Here is a 20309-nt window from a genome sequence, read left to right as displayed (position 1 = left end):
ATACGTCAGTACGTAGTGGTATATAACGTTATACGCCATAAGGTAATACTATATAACGTTATATGTTATTACGTAATAGTATATAACGTAATACGTTATAAGGTAATACTACATAACGTTATACGTTAGTACGTAATAGTATATAACGTTATACGTCAGTACGTAATGGTATATAACGTTATACGCCATAAGGTAATACCATATAACTTTATACGTTATTACGTAATAGTATATAACGTTATACGTCAGTACGTAATGGTATATAACGTTATACGCCATAAGGTAATACTATATAACGTTATACGTTATTACGTAATAGTATATAACGTTATACGTTATAAGGTAATACTACATAACGTTATACGTTAGTACGTAATAGTATATAACATTATACGTCAGTACGTAATGGTATATAACGTTATACGCCATAAGGTAATACTATATAACGTTATACGTTATTACGTAATAGTATATAACGTTATACGTTATAAGGTAATACTACATAACGTTATACGTTAGTACGTAGTAGTATATAACGTTATACGTCAGTACGTAATGGTATATAACGTTATACGTTATAAGGTAATACCATATAACGTTATACGTTATTACGTAATAGAATATAACGTTATACGTTATTCCGTAATAGTATATAACGTTATACGTCAGTACGTAATGGTATATAACGTTATACGCCATAAGGTAATACTACATAACGTTATACGTTATTACGTAGTAGTATATAACGTTATACGTTATAAGGTACTACTACATAACGTTAGAAGTCATAAGGTAATACTACATAACGTTATACGCCATAAGGTAATACTATATAACGTTATACGTTATTACGTAGTAGTATATAACGTTATACGTCATAAGGTGATACTATATAATGTTATACGTTATTACGTATTAGTATATATCGTTATACGTTCTTACGTAGTAGTATATAACGTTATACGATATTACGTAATAGTATATAACGTTATACGTCATATGGTAATACTATATAACGTTATACGTTATTATGTAATAGTATATAACGTTATACGTTATAAGGTACTACTACATAATGTTATACGTCATAAGGTAATACTATATAACGTTATACGTTCTTACGTATTAGTATATATCGTTATACGTTCTTACGTAGTAGTATATAACGTTATACGTCAGTACGTAATGGTATATAACGTTATACGCCATAAGGTAATACTCTATAACGTTATACGTTATTACGTAGTAGTATATAACGTTATACGATATTACGTAATAGTATATAACGTTATACGATATTACGTAATAGTATATAACGTTATACGTGATAAGGTGATACTATATAACGTTATACGTTATTACGTATTAGTATATATCGTCATACGTTATTACGTAGTAGTATATAACGTTATACGATATTACGTAATAGTATATAACGTTATACGATATTACGTAATAGTATATAACGTTATACGTCAGTACGTAATGGTATATAACGTTATACGCCATAAGGTAATACTATAACACGTTATACGTTATTACGTAATAGTATATAACGTTATACGATGTTACGTAATAGTATATAACGTTATACGTTATAAGGTACTACTACATAACGTTATACGTCATAAGGTAATACTATATAACGTTATACGCCACAAGGTAATACTATATAACGTTATACGTTATTACGTAGTAGTATATAACGTTATACGATATTACGTAATAGTATATAACGTTATACGTTATAAGGTACTACTACATAACGTTATACGTCATAAGGTAATACTATATAACGTTATACGTTATTAGGTAATAGTATATAACGTTATACGTCAGTACGTAATGGTATATAACGTTATACGCCGTAAGGTAATACTATATAACGTTATACGTTATTACGTAATAGTATTTAGCGTTATACGATATTACGTAATAGTATATAACGTTATACGTTATAAGGTACTACTACATAACGTTATACGTCATAAGGTAATACTATATAACGTTATACGCCACAAGGTAATACTATATAACGTTATACGATATTACGTAATAGTATATAACGTTATACGTCAGTACGTAATGGTATATAACGTTATACGTTATAAGGTAATACCATATAACGTTATACGTTATTACGTAATAGCATATAACGTTATACGATATTGCGTAATAGTATATAACGTTATACGTAAGTACGTAATGGTATATAACGTTATACGCCGTAAGGTAATACTATATAACGTTATACGTTATTACGTAATAGTATTTAGCGTTATACGATATTACGTAATAGTATATAACGTTATACGTTATAAGGTACTACTACATAACGTTAGACGTCATAAGGTAATACTATATAACGTTATACGCTATAAGGTAATACTATATAACGTTATACGTTATTACGTATTAGTATATATCGTTATACGTTCTTACGTAGTAGTATATAACGTTATACGATATTACGTAATAGTATATAACGTTATACGTCATATGGTAATACTATATAACGTTACACGTTATTATGTAATAGTATATAACGTTATACGTTATAAGGTAATACTACATAACGTTATACGTTAGTACGTAATAGTATATAACGTTATACGTCAGTACGTAATGGTATATAACGTTATACGCCATAAGGTAATACTATATAACGTTATACGTTATAAGGTACTACTACATAACGTTATACGTCATAAGGTAATACTATATAACGTTATACGTTATTACGTAATAGTAAAAAACGTTATACGTTATAAGGTACTACTACATAACGTTAGACGTCATAAGGTAATACTATATAACGTTATACGCCATAAGGTAGTACTATATAACGTTGTACGTTATTACGTATTAGTATATATCGTTATACGTTCTTACGTAGTAGTATATAACGTTATACGATATTACGTAATAGTATATAACGTTATACGTCATATGGTAATACTATATAACGTTATACGTTATTATGTAATAGTATATAACGTTATACGTTATAAGGTACTACTACATAACGTTATACGTTATAAGGTGATACTATATCTACGTATCACTTATACGTTATTACGTATTAGTATATATCGTTATACGTTATTACGTAGTAGTATATAACATTATACGATATTACGTAATAGTATATTACGTTATACGTCATAAGGTGACACTATATAACGTTATACGTTATTACATAATAGTACATAACGTTATACGTCATATGGTAATACTATATAACGTTATACGTTATTACGTAATAGTATATAACGTTATACGTCAGTACGTAATGGTATATAACATTATACGTTATAAGGTAATACCATATAACGTTATACGTTATTACGTAATAGTATATAACGTTATACGTTATTACGTAATAGTATACAACGTTATACGTCAGTACGTAATGGTATATAACGTTATACGCCATAAGGTAATACTATATAACGTTATACGTTATTACGTAATAGTATATAACGTTATACGTCAGTACGTAATGGTATATAACGTTATACGCCATAAGGTAATACTATATAACGTTATATGTTATTACGTAATAGTATATAACGTAATACGTTATAAGGTAATACTACATAACGTTATACGTTAGTACGTAATAGTATATAACGTTATACGTCAGTACGTAATGGTATATAACGTTATACGCCATAAGGTAATACCATATAACTTTATACGTTATTACGTAATAGTATATAACGTTATACGTCAGTACGTAATGGTATATAACGTTATACGCCATAAGGTAATACTATATAACGTTATACGTTATTACGTAATAGTATATAACGTTATACGTTATAAGGTAATACTACATAACGTTATACGTTAGTACGTAGTAGTATATAACGTTATACGTCAGTACGTAATGGTATATAACGTTATACGTTATAAGGTAATACCATATAACGTTATACGTTATTACGTAATAGAATATAACGTTATACGTTATTCCGTAATAGTATATAACGTTATACGTCAGTACGTAATGGTATATAACGTTATACGCCATAAGGTAATACTACATAACGTTATACGTTATTACGTAGTAGTATATAACGTTATACGTTATAAGGTACTACTACATAACGTTAGACGTCATAAGGTAATACTACATAACGTTATACGCCATAAGGTAATACTATATAACGTTATACGTTATTACGTAGTAGTATATAACGTTATACGTCATAAGGTGATACTATATAATGTTATACGTTATTACGTATTAGTATATATCGTTATACGTTCTTACGTAGTAGTATATAACGTTATACGATATTACGTAATAGTATATAACGTTATACGTCATATGGTAATACTATATAACGTTATACGTTATTATGTAATAGTATATAACGTTATACGTTATAAGGTACTACTACATAATGTTATACGTCATAAGGTAATACTATATAACGTTATACGTTCTTACGTATTAGTATATATCGTTATACGTTCTTACGTAGTAGTATATAACGTTATACGTCAGTACGTAATGGTATATAACGTTATACGCCATAAGGTAATACTCTATAACGTTATACGTTATTACGTAGTAGTATATAACGTTATACGATATTACGTAATAGTATATAACGTTATACGATATTACGTAATAGTATATAACGTTATACGTGATAAGGTGATACTATATAACGTTATACGTTATTACGTATTAGTATATATCGTCATACGTTATTACGTAGTAGTATATAACGTTATACGATATTACGTAATAGTATATAACGTTATACGATATTACGTAATAGTATATAACGTTATACGTCAGTACGTAATGGTATATAACGTTATACGCCATAAGGTAATACTATAACACGTTATACGTTATTACGTAATAGTATATAACGTTATACGATGTTACGTAATAGTATATAACGTTATACGTTATAAGGTACTACTACATAACGTTATACGTCATAAGGTAATACTATATAACGTTATACGCCATAAGGTAATACTATATAACGTTATACGTTATTACGTAGTAGTATATAACGTTATACGATATTACGTAATAGTATATAACGTTATACGTTATAAGGTACTACTACATAACGTTATACGTCATAAGGTAATACTATATAACGTTATACGTTATTAGGTAATAGTATATAACGTTATACGTCAGTACGTAATGGTATATAACGTTATACGCCATAAGGTAATACTCTGTAACGTTATACGTTATTACGTAGTAGTATATAACGTTATACGATATTACGTAATAGTATATAACGTTATACGATATTACGTAATAGTATATAACGTTATACGTGATAAGGTGATACTATATAACGTTATACGTTATTACGTATTAGTATATATCGTCATACGTTATTACGTAGTAGTATATAACGTTATACGATATTACCTAATAGTATATAACGTTATACGATATTACGTAATAGTATATAACGTTATACGTCATAAGGTGACACTATATAACGTTATACGTTATTACGTAATAGTATATAACGTTATACGTTATAAGGTAATACTATATAACGTTATACGTTATTACGTAGTAGTATATAACGTTATACGATATTACGTAATAGTATATAACGTTATACGTCATATGGTAATACTATATAACGTTATACGTTATTATGTAATAGTATATAACGTTATACGTTATAAGGTACTACTACATAACGTTATACGTTATAAGGTGATACTATATAACGTTATACGTTATTACGTATTAGTATATATCGTTATACGTTATTACGTAGTAGTATATAATATTATACGATATTACGTAATAGTATATTACGTTATACGTCATAAGGTGACACTATATAACGTTATACGTTATTACATAATAGTACATAACGTTATACGACATATGGTAATACTATATAACGTTATACGTTATTACGTAATAGTATATAACGTTATACGTCAGTACGTAATGGTATATAACATTATACGTTATAAGGTAATACCATATAACGTTATACGTTATTACGTAATAGTATATAACGTTATACGTTATTACGTAATAGTATACAACGTTATACGTCAGTACGTAATGGTATATAACGTTATACGCCATAAGGTAATACTATATAACGTTATACGTTATTACGTAATAGTATATAACGTTATACGTCAGTACGTAATGGTATATAACGTTATACGCCATAAGGTAATACTATATAACGTTATATGTTATTACGTAATAGTATATAACGTAATACGTTATAAGGTAATACTACATAACGTTATACGTTAGTACGTAATAGTATATAACGTTATACGTCAGTACGTAATGGTATATATCGTTATACGCCATAAGGTAATACCATATAACTTTATACGTTATTACGTAATAGTATATAACGTTATACGTCAGTACGTAATGGTATATAACGTTATACGCCATAAGGTAATACTATATAACGTCATACGTTATTACGTAATAGTATATAACGTTATACGTTATAAGGTAATACTACATAACGTTATACGTTAGTACGTAATAGTATATAACATTATACGTCAGTACGTAATGGTATATAACGTTATACGCCATAAGGTAATACTATATAACGTTATACGTTATTACGTAATAGTATATAACGTTATACGTTAGTACGTAGTAGTATATAACGTTATACGTCAGTACGTAATGGTATATAACGTTATACGTTATAAGGTAATACCATATAACGTTATACGTTATTACGTAATAGAATATAACGTTATACGATATTACGTAATAGTATATAACGTTATACGTCAGTACGTAATGGTATATAACGTTATACGCCATAAGGTAATACTATAACACGTTATACGTTATTACGTAATAGTATATAACGTTATACGATATTACGTAATAGTATATAACGTTATACGTTATAAGGTACTACTACATAACGTTATACGTCATAAGGTAATACTATATAACGTTATACGCCACAAGGTAATACTATATAACGTTATACGTTATTACGTAGTAGTATATAACGTTATACGATATTACGTAATAGTATATAACGTTATACGTTATAAGGTACTACTACATAACGTTATACGTCATAAGGTAATACTATATAACGTTATACGTTATTAGGTAATAGTATATAACGTTATACGTCAGTACGTAATGGTATATAACGTTATACGCCATAAGGTAATACTCTGTAACGTTATACGTTATTACGTAGTAGTATATAACGTTATACGATATTACGTAATAGTATATAACGTTATACGATATTACGTAATAGTATATAACGTTATACGTGATAAGGTGATACTATATAACGTTATACGATATTACGTAATAGTATATAACGTTATACGATATTACGTAATAGTATATAACGTTATACGTCATAAGGTGACACTATATAACGTTATACGTTATTACGTAATAGTATATAACGTTATACGTTATAAGGTAATACTATATAACGTTACACTTTATTATGTAATAGTATATAACGTTATACGTTATAAGGTAATACTACATAACGTTATACGTTAGTACGTAATAGTATATAACGTTATACGTCAGTACGTAATGGTATATAACGTTATACGCCATAAGGTAATACTATATAACGTTATACGTTATAAGGTACTACTACATAACGTTATACGTCATAAGTTAATACTATATAACGTTATACGTTATTACGTAATAGTAAAAAACGTTATACGTTATAAGGTACTACTACATAACGTTAGACGTCATAAGGTAATACTATATAACGTTATACGCCATAAGGTAGTACTATATAACGTTGTACGTTATTACGTATTAGTATATATCGTTATACGTTCTTACGTAGTAGTATATAACGTTATACGATATTACGTAATAGTATATAACGTTATACGTCATATGGTAATACTATATAACGTTATACGTTATTATGTAATAGTATATAACGTTATACGTTATAAGGTACTACTACATAACGTTATACGTTATAAGGTGATACTATATAACGTTATACGTTATTACGTATTAGTATATATCGTTATACGTTATTACGTAGTAGTATATAACATTATACGATATTACGTAATAGTATATTACGTTATACGTCATAAGGTGACACTATATAACGTTATACGTTATTACATAATAGTACATAACGTTATACGTCATATGGTAATACTATATAACGTTATACGTTATTACGTAATAGTATATAACGTTATACGTCAGTACGTAATGGTATATAACATTATACGTTATAAGGTAATACCATATAACGTTATACGTTATTACGTATTAGTATATATCGTTATACGTTCTTACGTAGTAGTATATAACGTTATACGTCAGTACGTAATGGTATATAACGTTATACGCCATAAGGTAATACTATATAACGTTATATGTTATTACGTAATAGTATATAACGTAATACGTTATAAGGTAATACTACATAACGTTATACGTTATAAGGTGATACTATATAACGTTATACGTTATTACGAATTAGTATATATCGTTATACGTTATTACGTAGTAGTATATAACCTTATACGATATTACGTAATAGTATATAACGTTATACGTCATAAGGTGATACTATATAACGTTATACGTTATTACATAATAGTAAATAACGTTATACGTCATATGGTAATACTATATAACGTTATACGTTATTACGTAATAGTATATAACGTTATACGTCAGTACGTAATGGTATATAACGTTATACGTTATAAGGTAATACCATATAACGTTATACGTTATTACGTAATAGTATATAACGTTATACGTTATTACGTAATAGTATACAACGTTATACGTCAGTACGTAATGGTATATAACGTTATACGCCATAAGGTAATACTATATAACGTTATACGTTATTACGTAATTGTATATAACGTTATACGTCAGTACGTAATGGTATATAACGTTATACGCCATAAGGTAATACTATATAACGTTATACGTTATTACGTAATAGTATATAACGTAATACGTTATAAGGTAATACTACATAACGTTATACGTTAGTACGTAATAGTATATAACGTTATACGTCAGTACGTAATGGTATATAACGTTATACGCCATAAGATAATACTATATAACGTTATACGTTATTACGTAGTAGTATATAACGTTATACGATATTACGTAATAGCATATAACGTTATACGATATTACGTAATAGTATATAACGTTATACGTCAGTACGTAATGGTATATAACGTTATACGTTATAAGGTAATACCATATAACGTTATACGTTATTACGTAATAGCATATAACGTTATACGATATTGCGTAATAGTATATAACGTTATACGTCAGTACGTAATGGTATATAACGTTATACGCCGTAAGGTAATACTATATAACGTTATACGTTATTACGTAATAGTATTTAGCGTTATACGATATTACGTAATAGTATATAACGTTATACGTTATAAGGTACTACTACATAACGTTAGACGTCATAAGGTAATACTATATAACGTTATACGCTATAAGGTAATACTATATAACGTTATACGTTATTACGTATTAGTATATATCGTTATACGTTCTTACGTAGTAGTATATAACGTTATACGATATTACGTAATAGTATATAACGTTATACGTCATATGGTAATACTATATAACGTTACACGTTATTATGTAATAGTATATAACGTTATACGTTATAAGGTAATACTACATAACGTTATACGTTAGTACGTAATAGTATATAACGTTATACGTCAGTACGTAATGGTATATAACGTTATACGCCATAAGGTAATACTATATAACGTTATACGTTATAAGGTACTACTACATAACGTTATACGTTATAAGGTGATACTATATAACGTTATACGTTATTACGTATTAGTATATATCGTTATACGTTATTACGTAGTAGTATATAACATTATACGATATTACGTAATAGTATATTACGTTATACGTCATAAGGTGACACTATATAACGTTATACGTTATTACATAATAGTACATAACGTTATACGTCATATGGTAATACTATATAACGTTATACGTTATTACGTAATAGTATATAACGTTATACGTCAGTACGTAATGGTATATAACATTATACGTTATAAGGTAATACCATATAACGTTATACGTTATTACGTAATAGTATATAACGTTATACGTTATTACGTAATAGTATACAACGTTATACGTCAGTACGTAATGGTATATAACGTTATACGCCATAAGGTAATACTATATAACGTTATACGTTATTACGTAATAGTATATAACGTTATACGTCAGTACGTAATGGTATATAACGTTATACGCCATAAGGTAATACTATATAACGTTATATGTTATTACGTAATAGTATATAACGTAATACGTTATAAGGTAATACTACATAACGTTATACGTTAGTACGTAATAGTATATAACGTTATACGTCAGTACGTAATGGTATATAACGTTATACGCCATAAGGTAATACCATATAACTTTATACGTTATTACGTAATAGTATATAACGTTATACGTCAGTACGTAATGGTATATAACGTTATACGCCATAAGGTAATACTATATAACGTTATACGTTATTACGTAATAGTATATAACGTTATACGTTATAAGGTAATACTACATAACGTTATACGTTAGTACGTAATAGTATATAACATTATACGTCAGTACGTAATGGTATATAACGTTATACGCCATAAGGTAATACTATATAACGTTATACGTTATTACGTAATAGTATATAACGTTATACGTTATAAGGTAATACTACATAACGTTATACGTTAGTACGTAGTAGTATATAACGTTATACGTCAGTACGTAATGGTATATAACGTTATACGTTATAAGGTAATACCATATAACGTTATACGTTATTACGTAATAGAATATAACGTTATACGTTATTCCGTAATAGTATATAACGTTATACGTCAGTACGTAATGGTATATAACGTTATACGCCATAAGGTAATACTACATAACGTTATACGTTATTACGTAGTAGTATATAACGTTATACGTTATAAGGTACTACTACATAACGTTAGACGTCATAAGGTAATACTATATAACGTTATACGCCATAAGGTAATACTATATAACGTTATACGTTATTACGTAGTAGTATATAACGTTATACGTCATAAGGTGATACTATATAATGTTATACGTTATTACGTATTAGTATATATCGTTATACGTTCTTACGTAGTAGTATATAACGTTATACGATATTACGTAATAGTATATAACGTTATACGTCATATGGTAATACTATATAACGTTATACGTTATTATGTAATAGTATATAACGTTATACGTTATAAGGTACTATTACATAATGTTATACGTCATAAGGTAATACTATATAACGTTATACGTTCTTACGTATTAGTATATATCGTTATACGTTCTTACGTAGTAGTATATAACGTTATACGTCAGTACGTAATGGTATATAACGTTATACGCCATAAGGTAATACTCTATAACGTTATACGTTATTACGTAGTAGTATATAACGTTATACGATATTACGTAATAGTATATAACGTTATACGATATTACGTAATAGTATATAACGTTATACGTGATAAGGTGATACTATATAACGTTATACGTTATTACGTATTAGTATATATCGTCATACGTTATTACGTAGTAGTATATAACGTTATACGATATTACGTAATAGTATATAACGTTATACGATATTACGTAATAGTATATAACGTTATACGTCAGAACGTAATGGTATATAACGTTATACGCCATAAGGTAATACTATAACACGTTATACGTTATTACGTAATAGTATATAACGTTATACGATGTTACGTAATAGTATATAACGTTATACGTTATAAGGTACTACTACATAACGTTATACGTCATAAGGTAATACTATATAACGTTATACGCCACAAGGTAATACTATATAACGTTATACGTTATTACGTAGTAGTATATAACGTTATACGATATTACGTAATAGTATATAACGTTATACGTTATAAGGTACTACTACATAACGTTATACGTCATAAGGTAATACTATATAACGTTATACGTTATTAGGTAATAGTATATAACGTTATACGTCAGTACGTAATGGTATATAACGTTATACGCCATAAGGTAATACTCTGTAACGTTATACGTTATTACGTAGTAGTATATAACGTTATACGATATTACGTAATAGTATATAACGTTATACGATATTACGTAATAGTATATAACGTTATACGTGATAAGGTGATACTATATAACGTTATACGTTATTACGTATTAGTATACAGGGTGCGCCGTTAGAATTCGGACAGAATTCAATTTGTAGTTCCCACCATATTAGAATTCAGATGTTTGTGCTGATTGACTCTGAAGTTAGTTAAATATGTCAATAAGTCTTCTATAACCTCAAAATGACAGAACTCGTTAAGCAAAACCCGGAATACGATAGAAGAGCGGCGATTATAGAAAGTCTTCGCGCCGGGAGAACGCCGGTCGAAATTATAAAATTCTTTAGCTACCCAAGATCGACGGTATACGACATTGCTAAGAGATACGCAGCCTCAGAGTGGTTCGAGAAGGGTTCTCCTTCTCCGGCGAGAAAAGTTCAGCGTTGTCTCAAGTGAGGGCGACGTCATGCCTCCGCACTTCTTCCAAAAAGGCGAAAGAATCACAAAGGAGGTTTATTTGGAGGTCCTGAAGACAGTAATAAAGCCGTGGATGGAAATTACGGCTTCTGGAAGGCCGTATTTATTTCAACAAGATGGCGCACCTGCTCACACAAGTCATCTTGTTCAAAATTGGCTCTCTGACAATGTGGACATGTTTTGGTCGAAAGATTTCTGGCCTCCTAACAGTCCCGACCTAAACCCATTGGACTATTACGTGTGGGGCGTTATCGAGAGACAAACTAATAAATGCAGGCACCCCAACGTCAACTCCCTACGAGCTGCTATCGAGTCAGAATTCGCGACAATTAAACGCGACCAGTTGAAGTCAGCGTGCTCGCGCTTTAGAGCAAGAATAGAGCAGGTCATAGAGGCAGAGGGTGGTTACATAGAATAAAAGTTCTCAGCAAGGACCCTTTAAATGAGATATAACAACATTTTCATGTGTTTTTGTGTATTGACTTAAATAAACAACTTTCTGCACAAAACTTCTTTTGTCCGGATTCTAACGGCGCACCCTGTATATCGTCATACGTTATTACGTAGTAGTATATAACGTTATACGATATTACCTAATAGTATATAACGTTATACGATATTACGTAATAGTATATAACGTTATACGTCATAAGGTGACACTATATAACGTTATACGTTATTACGTAATAGTATATAACGTTATACGTTATAAGGTAATACTATATAACGTTATACGTTATTACGTAGTAGTATATAACGTTATACGATATTACGTAATAGTATATAACGTTATACGTCATATGGTAATACTATATAACGTTATACGTTATTATGTAATAGTATATAACGTTATACGTTATAAGGTACTACTACATAACGTTATACGTTATAAGGTGATACTATATAACGTTATACGTTATTACGTATTAGTATATATCGTTATACGTTATTACGTAGTAGTATATAATATTATACGATATTACGTAATAGTATATTACGTTATACGTCATAAGGTGACACTATATAACGTTATACGTTATTACATAATAGTACATAACGTTATACGACATATGGTAATACTATATAACGTTATACGTTATTACGTAATAGTATATAACGTTATACGTCAGTACGTAATGGTATATAACATTATACGTTATAAGGTAATACCATATAACGTTATACGTTATTACGTAATAGTATATAACGTTATACGTCAGTACGTAATGGTATATAACGTTATACGCCATAAGGTAATACTATATAACGTTATATGTTATTACGTAATAGTATATAACGTAATACGTTATAAGGTAATACTACATAACGTTATACGTTAGTACGTAATAGTATATAACGTTATACGTCAGTACGTAATGGTATATATCGTTATACGCCATAAGGTAATACCATATAACTTTATACGTTATTACGTAATAGTATATAACGTTATACGTCAGTACGTAATGGTATATAACGTTATACGCCATAAGGTAATACTATATAACGTCATACGTTATTACGTAATAGTATATAACGTTATACGTTATAAGGTAATACTACATAACGTTATACGTTAGTACGTAATAGTATATAACATTATACGTCAGTACGTGATGGTATATAACGTTATACGCCATAAGGTAATACTATATAACGTTATACGTTATTACGTAATAGTATATAACGTTATACGTTAGTACGTAGTAGTATATAACGTTATACGTCAGTACGTAATGGTATATAACGTTATACGTTATAAGGTAATACCATATAACGTTATACGTTATTACGTAATAGAATATAACGTTATACGTTATTCCGTAATAGTATATAACGTTATACGTCAGTACGTAATGGTATATAACGTTATACGCCATAAGGTAATACTACATAACGTTATACGTTATTACGTAGTAGTATATAACGTTATACGTTATAAGGTACTACTACATAACGTTAGACGTCATAAGGTAATACTATATAACGTTATACGCCATAAGGTAATACTATATAACGTTATACGTTATTACGTAGTAGTATATAACGTTATACGTCATAAGGTGATACTATATAATGTTATACGTTATTACGTATTAGTATATATCGTTATACGTTCTTACGTAGTAGTATATAACGTTATACGATATTACGTAATAGTATATAACGTTATACGTCATATGGTAATACTATATAACGTTATACGTTATTATGTAATAGTATATAACGTTATACGTTATAAGGTACTACTACATAATGTTATACGTCATAAGGTAATACTATATAACGTTATACGTTCTTACGTATTAGTATATATCGTTATACGTTCTTACGTAGTAGTATATAACGTTATACGTCTGTACGTAATGGTATATAACGTTATACGCCATAAGGTAATACTCTATAACGTTATACGTTATTACGTAGTAGTATATAACGTTATACGATATTACGTAATAGTATATAACGTTATACGATATTACGTAATAGTATATAACGTTATACGTGATAAGGTGATACTATATAACGTTATACGTTATTACGTATTAGTATATATCGTCATACGTTATTACGTAGTAGTATATAACGTTATACGATATTACGTAATAGTATATAACGTTATACGATATTACGTAATAGTATATAACGTTATACGTCAGTACGTAATGGTATATAACGTTATACGCCATAAGGTAATACTATAACACGTTATACGTTATTACGTAATAGTATATAACGTTATACGATATTACGTAATAGTATATAACGTTATACGTTATAAGGTACTACTACATAACGTTATACGTCATAAGGTAATACTATATAACGTTATACGCCATAAGGTAATACTATATAACGTTATACGTTATTACGTAGTAGTATATAACGTTATACGATATTACGTAATAGTATATAACGTTATACGTTATAAGGTACTACTACATAACGTTATACGTCATAAGGTAATACTATATAACGTTATACGTTATTAGGTAATAGTATATAACGTTATACGTCAGTACGTAATGGTATATAACGTTATACGCCATAAGGTAATACTCTGTAACGTTATACGTTATTACGTAGTAGTATATAACGTTATACGATATTACGTAATAGTATATAACGTTATACGATATTACGTAATAGTATATAACGTTATACGTGATAAGGTGATACTATATAACGTTATACGTTATTACGTATTAGTATATATCGTCATACGTTATTACGTAGTAGTATATAACGTTATACGATATTACGTAATAGTATATAACGTTATACGATATTACGTAATAGTATATAACGTTATACGTCAGTACGTAATGGTATATAACGTTATACGCCATAAGGTAATACTATAACACGTTATACGTTATTACGTAATAGTATATAACGTTATACGATATTACGTAATAGTATATAACGTTATACGTTATAAGGTACTACTACATAACGTTATACGTCATAAGGTAATACTATATAACGTTATACGCCACAAGGTAATACTATATAACGTTATACGTTATTACGTAGTAGTATATAACGTTATACGATATTACGTAATAGTATATAACGTTATACGTTATAAGGTACTACTACATAACGTTATACGTCATAAGGTAATACTATATAACGTTATACGTTATTAGGTAATAGTATATAACGTTATACGTCAGTACGTAATGGTATATAACGTTATACGCCATAAGGTAATACTCTGTAACGTTATACGTTATTACGTAGTAGTATATAACGTTATACGATATTACGTAATAGTATATAACGTTATACGATATTACGTAATAGTATATAACGTTATACGTGATAAGGTGATACTATATAACGTTATACGTTATTACGTATTAGTATATATCGTCATACGTTATTACGTAGTAGTATATAACGTTATACGATATTACGTAATAGTATATAACGTTATACGATATTACGTAATAGTATATAACGTTATACGTCATAAGGTGACACTATATAACGTTATACGTTATTACGTAATAGTATATAACGTTATACGTTATAAGGTAATACTATATAACGTTACACGTTATTATGTAATAGTATATAACGTTATACGTTATAAGGTAATACTACATAACGTTATACGTTAGTACGTAATAGTATATAACGTTATACGTCAGTACGTAATGGTATATAACGTTATACGCCATAAGGTAATACTATATAACGTTATACGTTATAAGGTACTACTACATAACGTTATACGTCATAAGGTAATTCTATATAACGTTATACGTTATTACGTAATAGTAAAAAACGTTATACGTTATAAGGTACTACTACATAACGTTAGACGTCATAAGGTAATACTATATAACGTTATACGCCATAAGGTAGTACTATATAACGTTGTACGTTATTACGTATTAGTATATATCGTTATACGTTCTTACGTAGTAGTATATAACGTTATACGATATTACGTAATAGTATATAACGTTATACGTCATATGGTAATACTATATAACGTTATACGTTATTATGTAATAGTATATAACGTTATACGTTATAAGGTACTACTACATAACGCTATACGTTATAAGGTGATACTATATAACGTTATACGTTATTACGTATTAGTATATATCGTTATACGTTATTACGTAGTAGTATATAACATTATACGATATTACGTAATAGTATATTACGTTATACGTCATAAGGTGACACTATATAACGTTATACGTTATTACATAATAGTACATAACGTTATACGTCATATGGTAATACTATATAACGTTATACGTTATTACGTAATAGTATATAACGTTATACGTCAGTACGTAATGGTATATAACATTATACGTTATAAGGTAATACCATATAACGTTATACGTTATTACGTAATAGTATATAACGTTATACGTTATTACGTAATAGTATACAACGTTATACGTCAGTACGTAATGGTATATAACGTTATACGCCATAAGGTAATACTATATAACGTTATACGTTATTACGTAATAGTATATAACGTTATACGTCAGTACGTAATGGTATATAACGTTATACGCCATAAGGTAATACTATATAACGTTATATGTTATTACGTAATAGTATATAACGTAATACGTTATAAGGTAATACTACATAACGTTATACGTTAGTACGTAATAGTATATAACGTTATACGTCAGTACGTAATGGTATATAACGTTATACGCCATAAGGTAATACCATATAACTTTATACGTTATTACGTAATAGTATATAACGTTATACGTCAGTACGTAATGGTATATAACGTTATACGCCATAAGGTAATACTATATAACGTTATACGTTATTACGTAATAGTATATAACGTTATACGTTATAAGGTAATACTACATAACGTTATACGTTAGTACGTAATAGTATATAACATTATACGTCAGTACGTAATGGTATATAACGTTATACGCCATAAGGTAATACTATATAACGTTATACGTTATTACGTAATAGTATATAACGTTATACGTTATAAGGTAATACTATATAACGTTATACGTTAGTACGTAGTAGTATATAACGTTATACGTCAGTACGTAATGGTATATAACGTTATACGTTATAAGGTAATACCATATAACGTTATACGTTATTACGTAATAGAATATAACGTTATACGTTATTACGTAATAGTATATAACGTTATACGTCAGTACGTAATGGTATATAACGTTATACGCCATAAGGTAATACTACATAACGTTATACGTTATTACGTAGTAGTATATAACGTTATACGTTATAAGGTACTACTACATAACGTTAGACGTCATAAGGTAATACTATATAACGTTATACGCCATAAGGTAATACTATATAACGTTATACGTTATTACGTAGTAGTATATAACGTTATACGTCATAAGGTGATACTATATAATGTTATACGTTATTACGTATTAGTATATATCGTTATACGTTCTTACGTAGTAGTATATAACGTTATACGATATTACGTAATAGTATATAACGTTATACGTCATATGGTAATACTATATAACGTTATACGTTATTATGTAATAGTATATAACGTTATACGTTATAAGGTACTACTACATAATGTTATACGTCATAAGGTAATACTATATAACGTTATACGTTCTTACGTATTAGTATATATCGTTATACGTTCTTACGTAGTAGTATATAACGTTATACGTCTGTACGTAATGGTATATAACGTTATACGCCATAAGGTAATACTCTATAACGTTATACGTTATTACGTAGTAGTATATAACGTTATACGTTATTACGTAATAGTATATAACGTTATACGATATTACGTAATAGTATATAACGTTATACGTGATAAGGTGATACTATATAACGTTATACGTTATTACGTATTAGTATATATCGTCATACGTTATTACGTAGTAGTATATAACGTTATACGATATTACGTAATAGTATATAACGTTATACGATATTACGTAATAGTATATAACGTTATACGTCAGTACGTAATGGTATATAACGTTATACGCCATAAGGTAATACTATAACACGTTATACGTTATTACGTAATAGTATATAACGTTATACGATGTTACGTAATAGTATATAACGTTATACGTTATAAGGTACTACTACATAACGTTATACGTCATAAGGTAATACTATATAACGTTATACGCCACAAGGTAATACTATATAACGTTATACGTTATTACGTAGTAGTATATAACGTTATACGATATTACGTAATAGTATATAACGTTATACGTTATAAGGTACTACTACATAACGTTATACGTCATAAGGTAATACTATATAACGTTATACGTTATTAGGTAATAGTATATAACGTTATACGTCAGTACGTAATGGTATATAACGTTATACGCCATAAGGTAATACTCTGTAACGTTATACGTTATTACGTAGTAGTATATAACGTTATACGATATTACGTAATAGTATATAACGTTATACGATATTACGTAATAGTATATAACGTTATACGTGATAAGGTGATACTATATAACGTTATACGTTATTACGTATTAGTATATATCGTCATACGTTATTACGTAGTAGTATATAACGTTATACGATATTACCTAATAGTATATAACGTTATACGATATTACGTAATAGTATATAACGTTATACGTCATAAGGTGACACTATATAACGTTATACGTTATTACGTAATAGTATATAACGTTATACGTTATAAGGTAATACTATATAACGTTATACGTTATTACGTAGTAGTATATAACGTTATACGATATTACGTAATAGTATATAACGTTATACGTCATATGGTAATACTATATAACGTTATACGTTATTATGTAATAGTATATAACGTTATACGTTATAAGGTACTACTACATAACGTTATACGTTATAAGGTGATACTATATAACGTTATACGTTATTACGTATTAGTATATATCGTTATACGTTATTACGTAGTAGTATATAATATTATACGATATTACGTAATAGTATATTACGTTATACGTCATAAGGTGACACTATATAACGTTATACGTTATTACATAATAGTACATAACGTTATACGTCATATGGTAATACTATATAACGTTATACGTTATTACGTAATA

Source organism: Bombus pascuorum, chromosome 13 (genome assembly GCF_905332965.1).
Source record: "Bombus pascuorum chromosome 13, iyBomPasc1.1, whole genome shotgun sequence".
NCBI classification, from domain to species: domain Eukaryota; kingdom Metazoa; phylum Arthropoda; class Insecta; order Hymenoptera; family Apidae; genus Bombus; species Bombus pascuorum.
Note: the sequence above shows the minus strand (reverse complement) of the source record.